The 19,310-nt window shown below is 39.0% G+C and overlaps 1 non-coding gene across 1 annotated transcript; it reads right to left on the bottom strand.

Moving 5' to 3' along the window:
* Positions 1-7,224: 7,224 nt before the first annotated feature.
* LOC112804169 (small nucleolar RNA R71) lies at positions 7,225-7,332 on the bottom strand. The gene has a single exon (XR_003202788.1). It is a non-coding gene; the product is annotated as a small nucleolar RNA R71 (small nucleolar RNA).
* Between the last annotated feature and the right edge of the window lie 11,978 nt (positions 7,333-19,310).

The following is a 19,310-nucleotide window of genomic DNA, read 5'->3' as shown; positions in this document are numbered from 1 at the left end:
GCATACACCAAGTGGGCCCCGGAAGTGGATTTATGCATCAATTACTTACTCATGTAAACCCTAGTAGCTAGTCTAGTATAAATAGGATAAGTTACTATTGTATTAGATATCTTTTGACAGTTTAATCTTTTGACTTTGTAGTCTTTGATCATTCAGTCTTTTGATCATGGAGAGGGCTGGCCATTCAGCCATGCCTGAACCTTTCACTTATGTATTTTCAACAGTGGCGTTTCTGCACACCATAGATTAAGGGTGTGGAGCTCTGCTGTACCTCAAGTTTCAATGCAATTATTATTACTTTTTATTCAATTCTCTTTTATTCTTATTCCAAGATATATGTTACACTTAACTTTGATGAATGTGATGATCCGTGACACTCATCATCATTCTCACCTATGAACGCGCGTGACTGACAACCACTTCCGTTCTACTTTAGGCCGGACGCATATCTCTTAGATTCCCCAACAGAATCTTCGTGGTATAAGTTAGATAGATGGCGGCATTCATGAGGATCCGGAAAGTCTAAACCTTATCTATGGTATTCCGAGTAGGATTCTGTGATTGAATGACTGTGACGAGCTTCAAACTCCTGAAGGCTGGGCGTGATGACAAGCGCAAAAGAATCAAGGGATTCTATTCCAACCTGATTGAGAACCGACAGATGATTAGCCGTGCTGTGACAGAGCATAGGAACGTTTTCACTGAGAGGATGGGATGTAGCCATTGACAATGGTGATGCCCTACATACAGCTTGCCATGGAAAGGAGTAAGAAGGATTGGATGACTGTAATAAGAAAATAGAGATTCAAGAGGAGCACAGCATCTCCATACGCCTATCTAAAATTTTCACTATTGATTTACATAAGTATTTCTATCCCTTTTTATTTTCTATTTATTAATTAATTTTCGAACTCACCATAAACCATTTTAATCTGCCTAACTGAGATTTACAAGGTGACCATAGCTTGCTTCATACCAACAATCTCTGTGGGATCGACCCTTACTCACGTAAGGTATTACTTGGATGACCCAGTACACTTGCTGGTAAAGTTGAATGAAGTTGTGATCATAAATTCCAATAGAGCCAATTTTCAAATCTCATGCAAATACAAAGAGGATCACAATTTCGTCCACCACCCACACGCGTCCGAGATGGGCTTCTTAGGAGGAACCTGAGAAGATCCACCCTCCCCGGCCTTGGCCGAGATGTTCAGAGCAGCAAGAGCTTTTCTCGCCTTCATAAAGGCCTTCATGGAGTCATTGTTTTTAATCATCTCTGAAATTACACAGCAAGAAACCAAGTTATAAATGGGAAAAGAAATCAACAAAAACAAACAAAGCAACACAGGAAAGAAATCGGTCACTACCAAGCTCAGCTCGGAGAAGCGAGGGATCCCCTAAAAACTTTTAATTTCAGGATAAGGAGGCTGTCCTAAGTTTTCGTCCAACACATTAACAAAGGCCTGTTCGACCTCATCCAATCCCACGAATACCTCGACACCACAACATTCTTTTGCCACTCTAAAGGAATGACTAGCTCATCATTCTCATCCAGAAAAAAGGGCGAGCTCCTTCAACAGCTCAGACCTTAAAGAAATAATTTTTTAAGTCTCGAAAAGACTCATCATACATTGAAAATACCTTCGTTCCTTGGGCAGACCGAAAAGTAACCCAAGAAGCTTTCTTTTTGGCAGAAATCCCAGGTTTGGTCAAAACAAAAAGATAAAAAAGAGAGTTTGAGAAGTTTGGACACCTATTTCATGGTACAACAATTGGAAAATCTTTATAAAACCCCAAGAATTGGGGTGGAGTTAGGACAGAGCTACGTTATAAGACCACAGAGGAGTGAAAGGAAGAGTGATATTCATTTGGCTAAAAAAGAAGTCGTACGCATAGAAAAAGAGACAGTCTCCAACAACCCGAGTAGAAAAACAAACTCTCTCCTTAGAAGTAGGGGATACGAGCTCATAATTCTTTTCATCACTGCGATTGCTACAAATCCTATGAAACTTCCTAAGCTACTCACAAAATTCAGAATCAGCCAGTGAAACACACATAAGAACCATAGAATCCACCCAGTTGGCCATGCCATTAGGGACTTGGGAGGATGTCTCGACAATATTTTTGTGAGAAGACATGAGATCAACTAGTCCTACAACAAGAAAAAGAAAAAACTGGATTACTACCAAAACAACTCAGGAAAGTAAGGTAACAAATCAGACAGCAAAATTAAACCGCAAATAGCAGACTCAGCGGTAAAAGGGAAACCCCAGGACTCACACCAAAGTCCAAGGCACCCTTTCGAGGTAGTAATGAAGTAAAGACTGAAATTTACGTCTCGACACTCCTCAAACTGGAAAACAACTCTCCCTTGACAAGTGACATCCACAAAGAAAAGTTACAAAGTCACAGCAAAACCATCAAAAGCTATAAGCTTTTTCACAAATTTATCAGCAAAAGGTTCTTTCACACTCAAAGAAACCATCAACATTGGCTACAGATAAGAGGCACAAGACAAAACAAACTATCAGCATCAAACAGACCATGCAAGAAATCATCAAAAAGGTGCAACCTTTCTCAGAGTCAAAAAGGGAAATCGTCAAAAGGTGCAAATCAGAGAGAAGATCAACATGCAAAACCCTAACATGAAAAACCACAAAACCCCCAAAACATACATCTAATCAAAATAAGCAACAAATACAGAAAAGATTCAAGCTTTCCATACACAAAAATCAAAGCTTTTCAAACATAGAACGAGCGCGAAAAAGAGAGAAAGAAAAACCAACCTATAAAGTGAGAAAGCAAGGAAGAAGGAAAGAAAACAACGAACCCACACCCAATGATCGTGAAGGCGTAAACCAGGGGAAGTCACAGACAAGCCAGAGAATGCAAGTACAGAAGGAGAGTCACGGCAAGCAAGAAAAGAAGAAACTAATGGGCGAAAGTATTTTGGAAAAATTCAAAATGAAAGCAAAGAGGGAAGCAAAGGAAACGGCGAAGGGGGAGGTTAATGAACATTTAAAACCCCCGCACGTTCCCAAGGCAGTGAGAAAACGCGCGCTACAAAGAGAAAATGTTACGCATTTAAAGCTACCAGATCAAAAGTTCTACAAAAGCAAATCCAACAAAAAGTGCTCGAGCTCGGCTTCTCTGAAAAGGATCGAAGTCTAGAAGACTCGACCTTAAAAAGACCACGCTCAAGTAGGGGCACTGTTCATGCCCTGGGTCGAGATGTACATCCCGGGCTGAGTCGACCGACCTCCTCAGGATAGGACTACCCGATCTCCTCTCAAAGAGATCGGCTAAATCACTAGGAGAGCCCAAAAAGGGCCCAAACAGAGGAACACGACGCAAGTCCAAAGGCAAGATAAGATAACCCCACTCAAAGATAAGATAAGATAACTATCTTATCTCTAGAAAATATCTTATCTCTAGAAAAGGTCACTCTACAACATTATAAATACACTGGAGAACCCAGGTATAACTCATACTTTGATTCTCCTAAAAACTTGCTTAATACCCTTGCTAACTTAAGCATCGGAGTCCCTTGCAGGTATGATGAGCGGATAATTTATACGCTTTTTGGCATTGTTTTTAGTATGTTTTTAGTTTTAGTTAGTTTTTATTATATTTTAATTAGTTTTTAGTTAAAATTCACTTTTCTGGACTTTACTATGAGTTTGTGTGTTTTTCTGTGATTTCAGGCATTTTCTGGCTGAAATTGAGGGACCTGAGCAAAAATCTGATTCAGAGGCTGAAAAGGACTGCAGATGTTGTTAGATTCTGACCTTCCTGCACTCGAAGTGGATTTTCCGGAGCTAGAGAAGCTCAATTGGCGCGCTCTTAATTGCGTTGAAAAGTAGACATCCTGGGCTTTTCATCAATGTTTAATAGTCCATACTTTGCCCGAGATTTGATGGCCCAAACAGGCATTCTAATTCAGCTCAAGAATTCTGGCGTAAAACGCCGGAACTGGCACAAGAATGGGAGTTAAATGCTCAAACTGGCATAAAAGCTGGTGTTTAACTCCAAGAAGAGTCTCTACACGAAAATGCTTCAATGCTCAGCCCAAGCACACACCAAGTGGGCCCGGAAGTGGATTTTTATGTCATTTACTCATTTCTATAAACCCTAGGCTACTAGTTCTCTATAAATAAGACCTTTTGCTATTGTATTTTCATCTTGGTCCTTCTGGTTCCCTCTCTGGGGCATAAGCCAATGATCACCATTATCACTTATGTATTTTCAGCGGTGGAGTTTCTACACACCATAGATTAATGTGTGGAGCTCTGCTATACCTCGAGTATTAATGCAATTACTATTGTTCTTCTATCCAATTCAGCTTATTCTTGTTTTAAGATATCACTTGTTCCTCAACTTGATGAATGTGATGATCCGTGACACTCATCATCGTTCTCACCTATGAACGTGTGCCTGACAACCACCTCCGTTCTACCTTAGATTGAGTGGATATCTCTTGGATTCCTAAATCGGAATCTTTGTGGTATAAGCTAGAATTGATGGCGGCATTCAAGAGAATCCGGAAGGTCTAAACCTTGTCTGTGGTATTCTGAGTAGGATTCAAGGATTGAATGACTGTGACGAGCTTCAAACTCGCGATTATGGGGCGTTAGTGACAGACGCAAAAGAATCACTGGATTCTATTCCAACATGATCGAGAACCGACAGCTGAATAGCCGTGCTGTGACAGAGCGCGTTGAACATTTTCACTGAGAGGATGGGAGGTAGCCATTGACAACGGTGAAACCCTACATACAGCTTGCCACGGAAAGGAGTAAGAAGGATTAGATGAAGACAGTAGGAAAGCAGAGAGACGGAAGGGACAAAGCATCTCCATACGCTTATCTGAAATTATCACCAATGAATTACATAAGTATCTCTATCTTTATTTTATGTTTTATTCATATATCCTCCATAACCATTTGAATCTGCTTGACTGAGATTTACAAGATGACCATAGCTTGCTTCATACCAACAATCTCCGTGGGATCGACCCTTACTCGCGTAAGGTTTATTACTTGGACAACCTAGTGCACTTGTTGGTTAGTTGTGCGAAGTTATGATAAAAAGTTGAGATTGCAATTGAGTGTACCACGTTAATGGCGCCATTGATGATTACAATTTCGTCCACCAAGTTTTTGGCGCTGTTGCCGGGGATTGTTTGAGTTTGGACAATTGACGGTTCATCTTGTTGCTTAGATTAGGTATTTTTCAGAATTTTTAAGAATGAATTCTAGTGTTTCAAGGTGATGTTCTTATCATCACCAAAGCTGATTGATCTTTATCAATTTAGCTCTTGAATGCAATGTCCTGCTGAAGCTTGGCTAGCCATGTCTAATTCCTTTAGACCAAAGCTTTAGACTAACATTGCATGATTCCTGGAATTCTTATTAAAAATTTTGAATCTCTTTATTTTCTTTTCCATATAATTTTCGAAAAATTGAAAACAATTACAAAATCATAAAAACCAAAAATATTTTATGTTTCTTGTTGAGTCTAGTGTCTCATTTTCAATTTAGTGTCAATTGCATGTTTCTGTTCTTCTTGCATTTTTCGAATTCATGCATGTGTCTTCATTGATCTTCAAGTTGTTCTTGATGATTTACTTGCTCTGATCTTGAAATTCTCTTGTTTTGTGTGTTTTGTTGTTTCTCATATGCATTCTCAACTTGTTAGTGTCAGTAGTATACAAACTTCTAAGTTTGGTGTCTTGCATGCATTGTTTATTCGATTTTAGCTGCATTTTGATTATTCCTCATTATTAAAAATTCAAAAAAATTTTAATTTGTGTCTTTTCAAGTCAATAATACAGAGAATTGATGATTCAGAACATACAACAGAGGAATTACACAGAAAAAACTGGCATTTAAACGCCAGCCAGGGTACCTGGCTGGGCATTTAACGCCCAAAAGGGTAGCATTTTGGGCGTTAAACGCCAGAATGTATACCATTCTGGGCGTTTAACGCCAGGATGGCACAAGAGGGAAGATTTTGTTTTTAATGCAAATTTTTTTCAAGTTTTCAAAATTTTTCAAAATCAAATCTTTTTCAAATCATATCTTCTCAATCATATCTTTTCAAAATCAATTTCTTTCCATTTTCAAAAATACTTGCTAACAATTAATGATTTGATTCAACATTTCAAGTATGTTGCCTTTTCTGTTGAGAAAGGTTTAACGTTTGAATCATATCTTTTCTTGTTAGCCAAGTCATTAATTTTAAAAATCAAATCTTTTTTAAATTGTATTTCAATCATATCTTTTCAATCATATCTTTTTAAAACCATAACTTTTCAATCATATCTTCTTAATCACATCTTTTTCAAAATAGTTTTCAATCATATCTCTGTGATTTCTAATTTCAAAGTCTTTTTCAAAAATCACTTTATTTCTTTCTCAATCATATTTTTCGAAAATCATTCTTCAATTTTTCAAAATGTTTTTTCTTAAATCTTTTTAATTTATTTTCAAAAATTTCTTCCCCTCTTCTCACATCCTTCTATTAATGGACTAACACTCCTCCTCAATGCAAAATTCGAACTCTATCTTTCTAAGTTCGAATTCTTCTACCTCTTCCTTCTATTTTTTTTCCTCTGACACCTCAAGGAATCTCTATACTGTGACATAGAGGATTCCATATTTTCTTGTTCTCTTCTCTTTCATATGAGCAGGAGCAAAGACAAAAGCATTCTTGTTGAGGCTGACCCTGAACCTGAAAGGACCTTGAAGCGAAAGCTAAGAGAAGCTAGAGCACTACTCTCTGTAGAGGACCTAATAGAAATCTTTAAAGAAGAAGACATGGCAGCCGAAGATAACAACAATGCCAACAATGCAAGGAAGGTTTCTGGGTGACTTTACTGCACCTACTCCCGACCTCTATGGGAGAAGCATCTCTATCCCTGCCATTGGAGCAAACAACTTTGAGCTTAAGCCTCAATTAGTTTCTCTAATGCAACAGAATTGCATGTTCCATGGACTTCCATTGGAAGATCCTCATCAGTTTTTAGCTAAATTCTTGCAAATCTGTGACACTGTCAAGACCAATGGGGTTGACCCTGAGGTCTATAGACTTATGCTATTCCCTTTTGCTGTAAGAGACAGAGCTACGATATGGTTGGACTCACAACCTAAAGAAAGCCTGAACTCTTGGGAAAACCTAGTCAATGCCTTCTTGGCAAAGTTCTTTCCACCTCAAAAATTGAGTAAGCTTAGAGTGGAAGTCCAAACCTTCAGACAGAAGGAAGGTGAATCCCTCTATGAAGCTTGGGAAAGATACAAACAATTGATCAGAAAGTGTCCTTCTGACATGCTTTCTGAATGGAGAATCATAGGTATCTTCTATGATGGTCTGTCTGAACTGTCTAAGATGTCATTGGACAGCTCTGCCGAAGGATCTCTTCATCTGAAAAAGACGCCTGCTGAAGCTCAAGAGCTCATTGAAATGGTTGCAAATAACCAATTCATGTACACTTCTGAAAGGAATCCTGTGAACAATGGGACGAATCAGAAGAAAGGAGTTATTGAGATTGATACTCTAAATGCCATATTGGCTCAGAACAAAATATTGACTCAGCAGGTCAGTATGATTTCTCAAAGTCTGTCTGGAATGCAAGCTGCACCAAGCAGTACTAAGGACGCTTCATCTGAAGAAGAAGCTTATGATCCTGAGAACCCATCAATGGAAGAGGTGAATTACATGGGAGAACCCTATGGAAATACCTATAATCCTTTAATGGAAACACCTGAGCGGATAATTTATACGCTTTTTGGCATTGTTTTTAGTATGATTTTAGTATGTTTTAGTTAGCTTTTATTATATTTTTATTAGTTTTTAGTTAAAATTCACTTTTCTGAACTTTACTATGAGTTTGTGTATTTTTTTGTGATTTCAGGTATTTTCTGGCTGAAATTGAGGGACCTGAGCAAAAATCTGATTCAGACGCTGAAAAGGACTGCAGATGTTGTTAGATTCTGACCTTCCTGCACTCGAAGTAAATTTTCCTGAGCTAGAAAAGCCCAATTGGCGCGCTCTCAATTGCGTTGGAAACTAGACATCCTGGGCTTTCCAGCAATGTATAATAGTCCATACTTTGCCCCAGATTTGATGGCCCAAACAGGCGTTCCAAGTCAGCTCAAGAATTCTGGCGTAAAACGCCGGAACTGGCACAAGAATGGGAGTTAAACGCCCAAACTAGCACAAAAGATGGCGATTAACTCCAAGAAGAGTCTCTACACGAAAATACTTCAATGCTCAGCCCAAGCACACACCAAGTGGGCCCGGAAGTGGATTTTTATGTCATTTACTCATTTCTGTAACCCCTAGGCTACTAGTTCTCTATAAATAAGACCTTCTGCTATTGTATTTTCATCTTGGTCCTTCTCGTTCCCTCTCTGGGTCCGAAGCCAATGATCACCATTATCACTTATGTATTTTCAACGATGGAGTTTCTACACACCATAGATTAAGGTATGGAGCTCTGCTGTACCTCGAGTATTAATGCAATTACTATTGTTCTTCTATTCAATTCAGCTTATTCTTGTTCTAAGATATCACTTGTTCCTCAACTTGATGAATGTGATGATCCGTGACACTCATCATCATTCTCACCTATGAACGTGTGCCTGACAACCACCTCCGTTCTACCTTAAATTGAGTGGATATCTCTTGGATTCCTTAATCGGAATCTTCGTGGTATAAGCTAGAATTGATGGCGGCATTCAAGAGATTCCGGAAGGTCTAAACCTTGTCTGTGGTATTCTGAGTAGGATTCAAGGATTGAATGACTGTGACGAGCTTCAAACTCGTGATTGTGGGGCATTAGTGACAGACGCAAAAGAATCATTGGATTCTATTCCGACATGATCGAGAACCGACAGCTGAATAGTCGTGCTGTGACAGAGCGCGTTGAACATTTTCACTGAGAGGATGGGAGGTAGCCATTGACAACGGTGAAACCCTACATACAGCTTGCCATGGAAAGAGTAAGAAGGATTGGATGAAGACAGTAGGAAAGCAGAGAGACGGAAGGGACAAAGCATCTCCATACACTTATCTAAAATTCTCACCAATGAATTACATAAGTATCTCTATCTTTATTTTATGTTTTATTCATAGATCATCCATAACCATTTGAATTTGCCTGACTGAGATTTACAAGATGACCATAGCTTGCTTCATACCAACAATCTCCGTGGGATCGACCCTTACTCGCGTAAGGTTTATTACTTGGACGACCCAGTGCACTTGCTAGTTAGTTATGCGAAGTTGTGATAAAAAGTTGAGATTGCAATTGAGTGTACCATGTTGATGGTGCCATTGATGATCACAATTTCTTGCACCAAGGTACCACCACCCTCCGGTGACGAAGGATCAGCACCACCATCAAGACCAACAAGTCAGACACGGCGGCTCCAGCCACTATCATCAAGTCGGACACAACAGCTCCGACCAATACAATAGATCTCGTCCGAGATCCACCTACAATTTCAAGAAACCCTCGGAATAGTATGCAACACCACACTTAGCTCCTTGCAATATATATAAGTCTACTTAACCTTTTTATTGAAATAGTTTAGGGAAAGAAAACTACCTCTGGTTGGGTTGCCTCCCAATAAGTGCTCTTTTAATATCACTAGCTTGACATCTTGTCCTTTGATCACGGAGGTTGAAAATTATAGTGCCTTAGCTTTTCTCCTTTTACTGTGAACTTCCTTCTGATCTCCTCTTTGATGATCTCTAGGTGTTTAGGTGAAAGGATTTGGTTCACAGTATAAAACTCAGACAATTGTGGAGACAACTTCATTGGTTGGGTGTTTAACATCACTTTATCCCCTGGTGAGAAGCCTTAAGTGGGGATTTTCTTGTTTCTCCATCCTCTTGGCCTCTTCTTCTTTTCATTCTCAAAAGATGATTCATGCCTTGATGGTTTTTTTTCTAAGGGTTTTGGATCTAGTTCCTCCTTGACTTCTTTGGTCTATTGCACCATCTCTACTTTTTTAAAGCATGGGTTTAGACAACTTGGATTTGACTCCTTAATTGTCTCCTTTGAGCTATGATCTCTGGCCTTATCCTTTATGCATTCTTCTTCTTGAGTGGGCTCATGTCTTGAAGACATGAAACACTAGGTGTTCATCATGCACTCTTAGCAACAATTTTCCTTTTTCAACATCTATCAATGCTCTGCCCGTAGCTAGGGAAGGCCTCCCCAGGATGATGGGAGTGTTATGGTCCTCTTCCATATCTAAGATAACAAAGTCAGCAGAGAGAAAGAATTTTTCCACTTTTACCAGCACGTTCTCCACAACTCCCAGTGCTTGCTTAATGGATTTGTCCGCCATTTGGAGAGCTATTCGAGTGGATTTCAGCTCAAGAATTTGAAGTTTCCTCATAAGAAATAGAGGCATCAAGTTTATGCTTGCACCAAGGTCACAGAATGATTTCTCAATAGTTATGTTTCTTATGGTACAAGGTATATAAAACCTTCCTGGATCATCTTTCTTCTCTAGTAAACCTCTTTGGAGTATAGCGCTACACTCCATTGTCATCTCAACCGTTTGTCCTTCTTTCAAGGATCTTTTCTTTGTTAGCACTTTTTTCATAAATTTGGCATATAATGGCATTTGTTCAAGTGCTTCTAAGAAAGGAATATTGATGCTGAGTGTTTTGAATATGTCCAAGAATTTTGAGTATTGCTTATCCTCGTTTTCTTTCTTGAACCTTTGAGGGTATGAAAGTTTGGGGACATATGGATTCACCCCTTCCTTCTTCTCTTGCAGCTGTGGTTCATTGATGCTCTTGTTTCCTTCTGAGCTTTGCGCATTCTTGGTCTTCTGATCTTCTTTACTTCTCTCCTCTGTCTCTTCTTGTGGAGCTTCTCTATGGTGTTCTCTTTGAATGATAGCTTCCTTGTCCATAGTCTTCTCACTTTCTACTATAATTGCTTTGCACTCCTCTCAGTTTGTAGCATTTCCTTTGTCTCTTCGGCCTTCAGTGGCACAAGGGAAGGCTTTTGCTTGCTTCTCACCCATCTTAGCAATTTGTTTAGCCATTTGTCCCATGTGTCTCCCAAAATTCTTGATTGAAGCTTCTTGATCTTGTCTGGCCATCTCTTGAGTTTTGATGAGTTTTTCCATCAACATTTCTAAGTTGGAGATCCTTTGAGATTCTGGATGGGGCTGTGTGGGTTGTGACGGTTGTTGGTGGAAATTGTTTGAAAAATTGGAGGAGTTGTTTTGTGGATTAAGTGGTGGTATGGAGAAGTTGTTTTGAGGGGTTTGTGAAGTGTGATGAGGTTGGGTATGTGTGTCTTATGGTTGTGTGTAGTGGTTGTTGTTAGTAGGGGATTGATTGTGTTTGTTTGTGTTGCCAAAACTGTTGGAGTTGAAGTCCCTTTGTACTTGATTCTCATGCTCACCCCACCTCACATTAGAATGAGTTCTCCAGGATGGATTGTGTGCATCACCATGGAAGTCATGTTGGCATGAACTTGAGGTGTTGTTCATGTGTTGTATCTGTTCAGGTCATTGATACTCATAGTTGAGTGTCCCAAGACCTTCTTCAGATCGCTTCCATCCATGTGAGATTTGAGATTAGCTTTGTGTATTCACTGCAGGAAGTTACAGTCCATCAATTCTCTTAGTAATCATCTCCATTCGTTGCTGAAGATGTAGATGCATTTTCTTGTTTTGAGTCAGCATTGCACTAACTCCTTCAAGCTCCATCGCTCCCCTCTTTAGATTTGTGTCATGGTGCCTCTCAGATGAGTAAAAATATTGATTATTGGCCACCATATCAATGAGATCTTGTGCTTCTTGGGCAGTTTTCATCATCTGAAGTGAACCTCCAGAGGTGTAATTGATGAGCGGATAATTTATACGCTTTTTGGCATTGTTTTTAGGTAGTTTTTAGTAAGTTCAAGCTACTTTTAGGGATGTTTTCATTAGTTTTTATGATTAATTCACATTTCTAGACTTTACTATGAGTTTGTGTGTTTTTTTGTAATTTCAGGTAACTTCTGGCTGAAATTGAGGGACTTGAGCAAAACTCTGAAAAAGGTTGACAAAAGGACTGCTGATGCTGTTGGAATCTGACCTCCCTGCACTCAAAATGGATTTTCTGGAGCTATAGAACTTCAAATGGCGCGCTCTTAATGGCATTGGAAAGTAGACATCCAGAGCTTTCCAGAAATATATAATAGTCCATACTTTATTCGGGAATTGACAACGTAAACTGGCGCTCAACGCCAAGTACATGCTGCTGTCTGGAGTCAAACGCCAGAAACACGTCACAACCCGGAGTTGAACGCCAGAAACACGCTATAACTCGGCGTTCAACTCCAATAAAAGCCTCAGCTCGTGGATAGATCAAGCTCAGCCCAAACATACACTAAGTGGGCTCCGGAAGTTGATTTATGCATCAATTACTTACTCATGTAAACCCTAGTAGCTAGTCTAGTATAAATAGGATAATTTACTATTGTATTAGACATCTTTGGTCTCAGTTTTGTTTTATTCTTCATCTTAGGAGACTATTGATCACGTTTTGGGGGCTGGCCATTCGGCCATGCCTGAACCTTTCACTTATGTATTTTCAACGGTGGAGTTTCTACACACCATAGATTAAGGGTGTGGAGCTCTGCTGTACCTCACGTTTCAATACAATTACTATTATTTTCTATTCAATTCTCTTTTATTCTTATTCCATGATATACGTTGCACTTCAACTTGATGAATGTGATGATCCGTGACACTCATCATCATTCTCACCTATGAACGCGCGTGACTGACAACCACTTCCGTTCTACCTTAGGCCGGGCGCATATCTCTTAGATTCCCCAACAGAATCTTCGTGGTATAAGCTAGATAGATGGCGGCATTCATGGGAATCCGAAAAGTCTAACCTTGTCTGTGGTATTTCGAGTAGGATTCCGGGAATCTAGAAAGTCTAACCTTGTCTGTGGTATTCCGAGTAGGATTCCGGTATTGAATGACTGTGACGAGCTTCAAATTCCTGAAGGCTGGGCGTTAGTGACAGACACAAAAGAATCAAGGGATTATATTCCAACCTGATTGAGAACCAACAGATGATTAGCCGTGCTGTGACAGAGCATAGGACCATTTTCACTGAGAGGATGGGATGTAGCCATTGACAACGGTGATGCCCTACATACAGCTTTCCATGGAAAGGAGTAAAAAGGATTGGATGAATGTAATAAGAAAGTAGAGATTCAAGAGGAGCACAACATCTCCATACGCCTATCTGAAATTCCCACTATTGATTTACATAAGTATTTCGATCCTATTTTATTTTCTATTTATTATTTATTTTCGAACTTATCATAAACCATTTAATCTGCCTAACTGAGATTTACAGGGTAACTATAGCTTGCTTCATACCAACAATCTCTGTGGGATCGACCCTTACTCACGTAAGGTATTACTTGGACGACCCAGTACACTTGCTGGTTAAGTTGAACGGAGTTGTGTCCACACATAGCAAAGAGCCATTAAATAAATCTCATGCAAATACAAAGAGAATGAATCACAATTTCCCCCACCAAGTTTTTGGCGCCGTTGCCGGGGAAGGAAAAAGCAATGAATTTTACAAAATGCAATAACATATGAATCACAATTTCGTCCACCAAGTTTTTGGCGCCGTTGCCGGGGATCGTTCGAGTATGGACAACTGACGGTTCATCTTGTTGCTCAGATTAGGTAATTTTCTTTTCAAAAATTTTTCAAAAATCTTTTTCAAAATTTTTCTTTTCTTTTTCATTTTTCCAAACTTTATTTTCGAAAAAAATTAATAAAAATCCATAAAAATTAATAAAATCATAAAAATAAAAAATATTTTGTGTTTCTTGTTTGAGTCTTGAGTCAATTTTTAAGTTTGGTGTCAATTGCATGTTTTTAAAATTTATGCATTATTTTCGAAAATTCCATGCATTCATAGTGTTCTTCATGATCTTCAAGTTGTTCTTGACAAGTCTTCTTGTTTGATCTTGATGTTTTCTTGTTTTGTGTTGTTTGTTGTTTTTCATATGCATTTTTTGTTTGTTAGAGTCCATGCATTAAAGATTTATAAGTTTGGTGTCTTGCATGTCTTCTTTGCATCAAAAATTTTTCAAAAATATGTTCTTGATGTTCATCATGATCTTCAAAGTGTTCTTGGTGTTCATCTTGACAGTCATAGTGTTCTTGCATGCATTCCTTGTTTTGATCCAAAAAGAAAAGAGAAAAACACAATTATGACGTTTTAATTTTAATTGTTTTTCTCTCTCATAATTAAAATTTTCAAAAATCAAAAAATATCTTTTCCTTATTTCCCTCCAAATTTTCAAAATTTTGGGTTGACTTGGTCAAAAATTTTTAAAATTAGTTGTTTCTTACAAGTCAAGTCAAAATTTCAATTTTAAAAATCTTATCTTTTTAAATTCTTTTTCAAATTATTTTCAAAATCTTTTTCTTATCTTTATATCAAATTTTCGAAAACTCACTAACAATTAATGTGATTGATTCAAAAATTTGAAGTTTGTTACTTTCTTGTTAAGAAAAGTTCAATCTTTAAGTTCTAGAATCTTATCTTGCAGTTTCTTGTTAGTGAAGTAAGTAATTTTAAATTTAAAAATTAAATATTTTTCAAACATATCTTATCATATCTTTTTCAAAATTTTATCTTTTTCAAAAATTTAATTTCAAAATATCTTATCTAACTTCTTATCTTCTTATCTTTTCAAATTTGATTTTAATATCTTTTTCAACTAACTCTTTGACTTTGTGTTTGTTTCTTATCTTTTTCAAAACCACCTAACTACTTTTCCCTCTCTAATTTTTGAAAATATCTCATCTCTTTTTCAAAAAAAAAAAACTCTTTTTGTTTTAAATTTTAATTTTAATCTTATCTTATCTTTAATTTTCAAATATACTAACCTCTTTTTCAAAATTATTTTCGAAATTCTCCCTCTCTTTTCTTATTCTATTTAATTATTTATTTACTAACACTTCTCTTCACCTCTCTTCATCTAAAAATCCGAACCTATTCTTCTTCACTCTTCTCCCCTTTCTTCTTCTACTAACATAAAGGAATCTCTATACTGTGACATAGATGATTCCTCTTCTTTTCTTATTTTCTTCTCTTTCATATGAGCAGGAACAAGGAAAAAGGCACTCTTGTTGAAATTGATCCTGAACCTGAAAGGACTCTGAAGAGAAAACTAAGAGAAGCTAAATTACAACAATCTAAAGGTAACCTTTCAGAAATATTAGAACAAGAGAAGGAGATGGCAGCCAAACCCAACAACAATAATGCAAGGATAATGCTTGGTGACTTCACAAAACTAACGTCCAAATTTGATGGAAGAAGCATCTCCATTCCTGCCATTGGAGCCAATAATTTTGAGCTGAAACCTCAGCTAGTTGCCTTAATGCAACAAAACTGCAATTTCTATGGACTTCCATCTGAAGATCCTTATCAGTTTTTAACTGAGTTCTTGTAGATCTGTGAGACTGTTAAGACGAATGGAGTAGATCCTGAAGTCTACAGGCTCATGCTTTTCCCTTTTGCTGTAAGAGACAGAGCTGGAATATGGTTGGATTCACAACCTAAGGATAGCCTGGACTCCTGGGAGAAGCTGGTCACGGCCTTCTTGGATAAATTATTTCCTCCTCAAAAGCTGAGCAAGCTTAGAGTGGATGTTCAGACATTCAAACAAAAAGATGGTGAATCCTTATATGAAGCTTGGGAAAGATACAATCAATTGACCAAAAGGTGTCCATCTGACATGTTTTCAGAATGGACCATATTAGATATATTCTATTATGGTATATCTGAGTTTTCGAAAATGTCATTGGACCATTCTGCAGGTGGATCCATCCACTTAAAGAAAACACCTGCAGAAGCTCAAGAACTCATTGACATGGTTGCAAATAACCAATTCATGTACACCTCTGAGAGGAATTCCGTGAATAATGGGACACCTCAGAGGAAGGGAGTTCTTGAAATTGATGCTCTGAATACCATATTGGCTCAGAACAAAGTTTTGACTCAGCAAGTCAACATGATCTCTCAAAGTTTGAATGGATGGCAAAATGCATCCAATAGTACTAAAGAGGCAGCTTCTGAAGAAGCTTATGATCCTGAGAACCCTGCAATTGCAGAGGTTAATTACATGGGTGAACCTTATGGAAACACCTATAATTCATCATGGAGAAATCATCCAAATTTCTCATGGAAGGATCAACAAAAGCCTCAACAAGGCTTTAACAATGTTGGATGCAATAGGCTGAGCAATAGCAAGCCTTTTCCATCATCTTCTCAGCAACAGACAAAGAATTCTGAACAAAACACTTCTAATTTAGCCAATCTAGTTTCTGGTTTGTCAAAAGCCACTTTCGGTTTCATGAGTGAAACAAGATCCTCCATCAGAAATATGGAGGCACAAGTGGGCCAGCTGAGTAAGAAAGTCATTAAAACTCCTCCCAGTATTCTCCCAAGCAATACAGAAGAGAATCCAAAAGGATAGTGCAAGGCCATTGATGTGATCAATATGGCCGAATGCACAAGGGAGGAGAAGGACGAAAATCCTAGTGAGGAAGACCTCCTGGGACGTCTCTCAAGCAAGAAGGAGTTTCCTATTAAGGATCCAAAGGAATCTGAGGCTCATATAGAGACCATAGAGATTCCATTAAATCTCCTTCTGCCATTCATGAGCTCTGAAGACTATTCTTCCTCTGAAGAGGATGAAGATGTGACTGGACAGCAAGTTGGTCAATATTTAAGAACTATCATGAAGCTGAATGCCAAGTTTTTTGGTAATGAGACTTGGGAAAGTGAACCTCCCTTGCTCATTGGTGAACTAGACACCTGGATTCAAAAAATTTTACCTCAAAAGAGACAAGATCCTGGCAAGTTCTTTATAGCTTGTACCATAGGCACCATGACCTTTGAAAAAGCTCTATGTAATCTGGGGTCAGGGATAAATCTTATGCCACTCTCTGTAATGGAGAGGCTGGGGATCATTGAGGTACAACCTGCCTTGTTCTCATTACAATTGGCAGATAAGTCATTAAGACAAGTTTATGGAGTAGTAGAGGACGTGTTAGTAAAGGTTGAAGGCCTTTACATCCCTGCTGATTTCATAATATTAGACACTGGGAAGGAAGAGGATGAATGCATCATCCTTGGATGACCTTTCCTAGCTACAGCAGGAGCTGTGATAGATGTCAACAGAGGTGAATTAGTCCTTCAATTGAATGGGGACTACCTGGTGTTTAAGGCACATGGCCATCCCTCTGTGACAAAAAAGAGTGAGCACAAAGAGCTTTTCTCAGTTCAGAGCCAAGAAGAGCCCCCACAGTCAAACTCTAAGTTTGGTGTTAAGACCCCATATCCAAACTCTAAGTTTGGTGTTGGGACTATACAACATTGGCCTGATCACCTGTGAGGCTCCATGAGAGCCCACTATCAAGCTAATGACATTAAAAGAGCGTTTGTTGGGAGGCAACCCAATTTTATTTATCTAATTTTTATTTTATTTTATTGTTATTTTGTGTTTTATTAGGTACATGATCATGTGGAGTCACGAAAAAAAATATAAAAATTAAAAACAGAATAAAAAATAGTAGAAGAAAAATCACACCCTAGAGGAAGGACAGACTGGCGTTCAACGCCAGTAAGGAGCATCTAGCTGGCGTTCAACGCCAGAACAGAGCATGAATCTGGCGCTGAACGCCAAACACAAGCAACATTCTGGCGTTTGAACACCAGGAATATCCCTTGAGAAAAGCTGGCGCTGAATGCCAGTAACAAGCGTGGAACTAGCGTTCAACGCCAGAAACATGCTACACATGGGCGTTGAACGCCCAGAACATGCTACACATGGGCGTTGAACGCCCAGAACGTGCATCACCTCGGCGTTTAAATGCCAGAATGGTATGCAAAGGCATTTTGCATGCCTATTTGGTGCAAGGATGTAATTCCTTGACACCTCAGGATCTGTGGACCCCACAGGATCACCTCAGGATCTGTGGACCCCACAGGATCATCTCAGGATCTGTGGACCCCACAGGATCCCCACCTAACATATTCCCACCTTACCTCCTAATCCTATAACACTCTTCCCCATGTCACACTTCCCAACAACTTCAATCTCTCTTCCCAATTACCCCCTTCACCACTCACATCCATCCACTTTTCCCCATAAACCCCACCTACCTTCAAAAGTCAAAAACACTTTCCCACCCAAACCCACCTTACATGGCCGAACCTACCCTCTCCCCTTTCCCTATATATACCCCTCCATTCTACTTCATTTTCACACAACACAAACCCCCTCTTCTACACCTTGGCCGAAACACCATCCCTCACTCTCATCCATATTTTCTTCTTCTTCTTCTTCCCTTCTTTCTTCTCTTACTCGAGGGCGAGCAATATTTTAAGTTTGGTGTGGTAAAAGCATAAGCTTTTTGTTTTTCCATTACCATCAATGGCACCTAAGGCCGGAGAATCCTCTAGAAAAGGAAAAGGGAAGACAAAAGCTTCCACCTCAAAGTCATGGGAGATGGAAAGATTCATCTCCAAAAGCCATCAAGATCACTTCTATGATATTGTGGCAAAGAAGAAGGTGATCCCTGAGGTCCCTTTCAAGCTCAAGAAAAATGTGTATCCGGAGATCCGACATGAGATCCGAAGGAGAGGTTGGGAAGTCCTAACCAACCCCATGCAACAAGTCGGAATCTTAATGGTTCAAGGGTTCTATGCCAATGCATGGATCACTAGGAACCATGATCAAAGTATGAACCCGAGTCCAAAGAATTATCTCACAATGGTTCGGGAAAAATACTTAGATTTTAGTCCAGAGAATGTGAGGTTGGCGTTCCACTTGCCCATGCAAGGAGATGTACGCCCCTACACTAGAAGGGTCAACTTTAATCAAAGGTTGGACCAAGTCCTAATGGACATATGTGTGGAAGGAGCTCAATGGAAAAGAGACTCCAAAGGCAAGCCAGTTCAACTAAGAAGACTGGACCTCAAGCATGTGGCTAGAGGATGGTTGGAGTTCATTCAACGCTCCATCATTCCCACTAGCAACCGATCTGAAGTTACTATGGATCGGGCCATCATGATTCATAGCATCATGATTGGAGAAGAAGTAGAAGTTCATGAAGTCATCTCCAATGAAATCTACAAAATAGTCGAAAAGCCCTCCACCATAGCAAGGCTAGCTTTTCCTCACCTTATTTGCCATCTATGTTACTCAGCTGGAGTTATTATAGAAGGAGACATCTCCATTG

This window comes from Arachis hypogaea, chromosome 5 (assembly GCF_003086295.3).
Source record: "Arachis hypogaea cultivar Tifrunner chromosome 5, arahy.Tifrunner.gnm2.J5K5, whole genome shotgun sequence".
Lineage (NCBI taxonomy): Eukaryota > Viridiplantae > Streptophyta > Magnoliopsida > Fabales > Fabaceae > Arachis > Arachis hypogaea.
The sequence above is the reverse complement of the archived record's forward strand: the minus strand, read 5'-3'. Positions and strand labels throughout refer to the sequence as shown.